Source organism: Rattus norvegicus, chromosome 7 (genome assembly GCF_036323735.1).
Source record: "Rattus norvegicus strain BN/NHsdMcwi chromosome 7, GRCr8, whole genome shotgun sequence".
NCBI lineage: Eukaryota > Metazoa > Chordata > Mammalia > Rodentia > Muridae > Rattus > Rattus norvegicus.
Window position 1 is genome coordinate 102,351,742 of NC_086025.1, and position 6,260 is coordinate 102,358,001.

At 42.4% G+C, this 6,260-nt stretch overlaps 1 pseudogene; it reads right to left on the reverse strand.

The window, feature by feature from the left end:
• Window positions 1-4,991: 4,991 nt before the first annotated feature.
• Calm1-ps1 (calmodulin 1, pseudogene 1) lies at window positions 4,992-5,436 on the reverse strand (annotated as a pseudogene).
• Between the last annotated feature and the right edge of the window lie 824 nt (window positions 5,437-6,260).

The window sequence follows — 6,260 nt, forward strand, 5'->3', positions numbered from 1 at the left end:
TGTACATGGACTGACCCTGGACTCTGACCTCATAGGTAGCAATGAATATCCTAGTAAGAGCACCAGTGGAAGGGGAAGCCCTGGGTCCTGCTAAGACTGAACCCCCAGTGAACTAGACTGGTGGGGGGAGGGCGGCAATGGGGGGAGGGTTGGGAGGGGAACACCCATAAAGAAGGGGAGGGGGGAGGGGGGTTTTGCCCAGATACCGGGAAAGGGAATAATACTCGAAATGTATATAAGAAATACTCAAGTTAATAAAAAAAAAGAATTGTTTAAAAGTAAAGCAATGTCTACTGAAAGACTCGCTTCAAGAAGTATGTGATGGGATATAAGGACTCTAAGTGATCCATGAGATTCCCACATGCAATTACTTATAAAGTTCTTGAGAATTTGACTTTACTAATGAAGCATGCAAAGAGAAACCTTACATGTCTCATCTGAAGTACAAGGTGATGTCATTGTCTCCTAATCACATCCTTGGAGAAAATAGCCCTATTTCAATGTTCAGGGGATGGGAGCGAACCTAATTTTAGGGGAAGCCTTTCTGGAGACAAATTCCATTCTAGACCTTAATATTTCTTATAAATTCATAGGTATCTAAGTATACATGCACACAAAATATATCACATATATAATAGATATTGGTATAACATGACCTCCTTTAGAGCATCATACAGTTTTTTTTGGAAGGATTGAATGTTCACAACTTGTTACTTGTCAATTTGGCCTTGAGCATGTCTTCTAATTTTTTTGAGGGGGGGAATTGTAATATTTTTATTGGAAAACAAGTATACAACTTGGAATAGATTACAGGCAAATTGTGCCATAAGAAGATTTTCTTTAAGTGGCCAAACAAAGTTTAAAAAGCAAGTAGCAATAAATGAAAATGTTTCTGGTACAATCCCAGCAGTACAAAAACATAGTGTATGAATACCTGGATAAAATACCCATTTTGCAATAGTACAACCTTTAAATGCATATTGTTGACTGTCCACACTCCACTCAGAGTTACAACTCCACACTTCAACAGCAATGTGCTGTCGGTTCCTAAAAGCTACTTTAAAAAAGGCAAAACCCCAGGACACCTGCCTGAGACACCGCCGGAACCTGAAGGAAACAGACCAGATAAACAGTTCTCTGCCCCCAAATCCCGTGGGAGAGAGAGCTAAACCCTCAGAGAGGCAGACACGCCTGGGAAACCAGAGGAGACTGCACTCTGCATACACATCTCGGACGCCAGAGGAAAACACCAAAGGCCATCTGGAACCCTGGTGCACTGAAGCTCCCGGAAGGGGCGGCGCAGGTATTCCTGGTTGCTGCCGCCACAGAGAGCCCGTGGGCAGCACCCTGCGAGCAAACTTGAGCCTTGGGACCACAGGTAAGACCAACTTGTCTGCGGCAAGAAAGCTGCCTGGTGAAATCGGGACACAGAGGCAGAATTCCTCTAGGACCGGGCACGTCCTGTGTTTACCGGAAGTCCCACACCCGCGGATCCCGGCCCGCAGGAGCTCTCTGCTCCCAGACCCTGTGGGAAAGAGACCTCACCGCATGGTCAGGTGGGCACTCCTAAGGCTGCAGAGCGGAAGAGACCACCAACACTGCCCACCCCTGCCCACATCCCTGGCCCAAGAGGAAACTGTATAAGGCCTCTGGGATCCCGTGTGGGAGGGCCCAGGAGCGGCAGGACACCTGCCTGAGACACCGCCGGAACCTGAAGGAAACAGACCGGATAAACAGTTCTCTGCCCCCAAATCCCGTGGGAGGGAGAGCTAAACCCTCAGAGAGGCAGACATGCCTGGGAAACCAGAAGAGACTGCACTCTGCACACATTACTGATTCCAGAGGAAAACACCAAACGCCATCTGGAACCCTGGTGCACAGAAGCTCCCGGAAAGGGCAGCGCAGATCTTCCTGGTGGCTGCTGCTGCGGAGAGCTCATAAGCAACACCCCACGAGCAAACTTGAGCCTCGGGACCACAGGTAAGACCAACCTTTCTGCTGCAAGAAAGCTGCCTGGTGAACTCAAGACACAGGCCCACAGGAACAGCTGAAGACCTGTAGAGAGGAAAACTACACGCCCGAAAGCAGAACACTCTGTCCCCATAACTGACTGAAAGAGAGGAAAACAGGTCTATAGCACTCCTCACACACAGGCTTATAGGACAGTCTAGCCACTGTCAGAAATAGCAGAACAAAGTAACACTAGAGATAATCTGATGGCGAGAGGCAAGCGCAGGAACCCAAGCAACAGAAACCAAGACTACATGGCATCATCGGAGCCCAATTCTCCCACCAAAACAAACATGGAATATCCAAACACACCAGAAAAGCAAGATCTAGTTTCAAAATCATATTTGATCATGATGCTGGAGGACTTCAAGAAAGACATGAAGAATTCCCTTAGGGAAACACAGGAAAACATTAATAAACAAGTAGAAGCCTACAGAGAGGAATCGCAAAAATCCCTGAAAGAATTCCAGGAAAACACAATCAAACAGTTGAAGGAACTAAAAATGGAAATAGAAGCAATCAAGGAAGAACACATGGAAACAACCCTGGATATAGAAAACCAAAAGAAGAGACAAGGAGCTGTAGATACAAGCCTCACCAACAGAATACAAGAGATGGAAGAGAGAATCTCAGGAGCAGAAGATTCCATAGAAATCATTGACTCAACTGTCAAAGATAATGTAAAACGGAAAAAGCTACTGGTTCAAAACATACAGGAAATCCAGGACTCAATGAGAAGATCAAACCTAAGGATAATAGGTATAGAAGAGAGTGAAGACTCCCAGCTCAAAGGACCAGTAAATATCTTCAACAAAATCATAGAAGAAAACTTCCCTAACCTAAAAAAAGAGATACCCATAGGCATACAAGAAGCCTACAGAACTCCAAATAGATTGGACCAGAAAAGAAACATCTCCCGTCACATAATAGTCAAAACACCAAATGCACAAAATAAAGAAAGAATATTAAAAGCAGTAAGGGAAAAAGGTCAAGTAACATATAAAGGCAGACCTATCAGAATCACACCAGACTTCTCGCCAGAAACTATGAAGGCCAGAAGTTCCTGGACTGATGTCATACAGACCCTAAGAGAACACAAATGCCAGCCCAGGTTACTGTATCCTGCAAAACTCTCAATTAACATAGATGGAGAAACCAAGATATTCCATGACAAAACCAAATTTACACAATATCTTTCTACAAATCCAGCACTACAAAGCATAATAAATGGTAAAGCCCAACATAAGGAGGCAAGCTATACCCTAGAAGAAGCAAGAAACTAATCATCTTGGCAACAAAACAAAGAGAATGAAAGCACACAAACATAACCTCACATCCAAATATGAATGTAACGGGAAGCAATAATCACTATTCCTTAATATCTCTCAACATCAATGGCCTCAACTCCCCAATAAAAAGACATAGATTAACAAACTGGATACGCAACGAGGACCCTGCATTCTGCTGCCTACAGGAAACACACCTCAGAGAAAAAGACAGACATTACCTCAGAGTGAAAGGCTGGAAAACAATTTTCCAAGCAAATGGTCAGAAGAAGCAAGCTGGAGTAGCCATCTAATATCAAATAAAATCAATTTTCAACTAAAAGTCATCAAAAAAAGATAAGGAAGGACACTTCATATTCATCAAAGGAAAAATCCACCAAGATGAACTCTCAATGCTAAATATCTATGCCCCAAATACAAGGGCACCTACATATGTAAAAGAAACCTTACTAAAGCTCAAAACACACATTGCACCTCACACAATAATAGTGGGAGATTTCAACACCCCACTCTCATCAATGGACAGATCATGGAAACAGAAATTAAACAGTGATGTAGACAGACTAAGAGAAGTCATGAGCCAAATGGACTTAACGGATATTTATAGAACATTCTATCCTAAAGCAAAAGGATATACCTTCTTCTCAGCTCCTCATGGTACTTTCTCCAAAATTGACCATATAATTGGTCAAAAAATGGGCCTCTACAGGTACAGAAAGATAGAAATAATCCCATGCGTGCTATCAGACCACCACGGCCTAAAACTGGTCTTCAATAACAATCAAGGAAGAATGCCCACATATACTTGGAAATTGAACAATGCTCTACTCAATGATAACCTGGTCAAGGAAGAAATAAAGAAAGAAATTAAAAACTTTTTAGAATTTAATGAAAATGAAGGTATAACATACCCAAACTTATGGGAAACAATGAAAGCTGTGCTAAGAGGAAAACTCATAGCGCTGAGTGCCTGCAGAAAGAAACAGGAAAGAGCATATGTCAGCAGCTTGACACCACACCTAAAAGCTCTAGAACAAAAAGAAGCAAATACACCCAGGAGGAGTAGAAGGCAGGAAATAATCAAACTCAGAGCTGAAATCAACCAAGTAGAAAGAAAAAGGACCATAGAAAGAATCAACAGAACCAAAAGTTGGTTCTTTGAGAAAATCAACAAGATAGATAAACCCTTAGCCAGACTAACGAGAGGACACAGAGAGTGCGTCCAAATTAACAAAATCAGAAATGAAAAGGGAGACATAACAACAGATTCAGAGGAAATTCAAAAAATCATCCCGGAAACCGGGAAAGGGAATAACACTCGAAATGTATATAAGAAATACTCAAGTTAATAAAAAAAACAAAACAAAAAAAAAACATGTGGATCCAAAAAAAAAAAAGGCAAAACCCAGATGTTCCCTCATTTAGCCAACTCCATCAAAGTTTATATGTGCAGAAGGGCTTCGATATATGCAGAGGAAGCTACATGCAACATGATACTTGATCAATTTTCTAAAATAAGGCAAAGGACAATGATAAAAGATCAGGAAAAAAATGGAGGAATGAAGTCCTAATTAGTATACATGCATGTTTTTTGACAGTTGGGGGGGGGACCTATTACAGACAAGTTACAAGCAAGAAAAGGCAAATAAACAATTTTGTACTAGAAATTTCTCTCTCACCTTCTGTATAGTAGCTTCACTTTGCTGTCATCATTTGTACAAACTCTGAAGAGTTTAGCTCACCATCCCCAACAATGTTTGCTTTCCTTATCATTTCATCAACCTCTTCATAGGTTAACTTTTCTCCAAGGTTTGTCATCACATGGCAAAGCTGTACTGCACTAATATAGCCATTGCCATTTTTAGAATACACACAGAATACTTCCTTAATTTCTTCTTTACTGTCTGTGTCTTTCATTTTTCTTGCCATCATTGTAAGAAATTCAGGGAAGTCAATAGTGCCATTATCATCCACATCTACTTCATTGATATGTCCTGTAGGTCTGCTTCTGTGTGGTTCTGCCGCAGAGACCCCATCACTGTCCCCAGCTCCTTTGTTTTTATTGTCCCATACCTGTCTTTGTCAAATAGTGAGAAAGCTTCTTTGAATTAATCTGCTATTCAGTCAGTTGGTCAACCATGCTGCAAGAGATTTGATCAATCACTCAATGAGCTCATTCTACTCAGACTAATTCTCCTCTACCCTCAGATCCTCATAATGGCCTTGACCCATTCAGTGAATAAGTCTTGTCCCTAATTTGAGCCTTAGTCACATAACAGACCATGTCAAATCTCTGGATTTTATTTTTTATTGGATTTTTAAAATTTACATTTAAAATGTTATCCCTTTCCTGGTTTCCTGTCCATGAACCCTCTATCCCATCCACCTTCCCACTTCTATGAGGATGCTCCCCCACAACCACGTACCCCCTTCCACCTCCCTGCCCTGACAGTTCCCATCACTGGGGCGTCCATCTTTGGCAGAACCAAGGGCTTCTCCTCTCATTGGTGCCCAACCAGGCCATCCTCTGCTACATATGCAACTGAAGCCATGGGTCTGTCCATGTGTATTCTTCAGGTGGTGGTTTAATCTCTGGGAGCCCTGGTTGGTCGGTATTGTTCTTATGGGGTTGCAAGTCCTTTCAGCTCCTTCAATCCTTTCTCTAACTCCTCTAATGGGACCCCATTCTCAGTTCAATGGTTGGTTGCTAGCATTCACCTCTGTATTTGTCATGCTCTGGCAGAGCCTCTCAGGAGACAGCTATATCAGGCTCCCGTCAGCATGTACCTCCTGGCATTAGCAATATTGTCTAGGTTTGGTGGCTATATGTATATGGACTGAATCCCTAGGTAGGGCAGACTTTGGATGGCCATTCCTCCAGTTTGTGCTCCAAACTTTGTCTCCATATCTCCTCCTATGAATATTTTTGCTACCCCTTTTAAGAAGGACTGAAGCATCTGCACT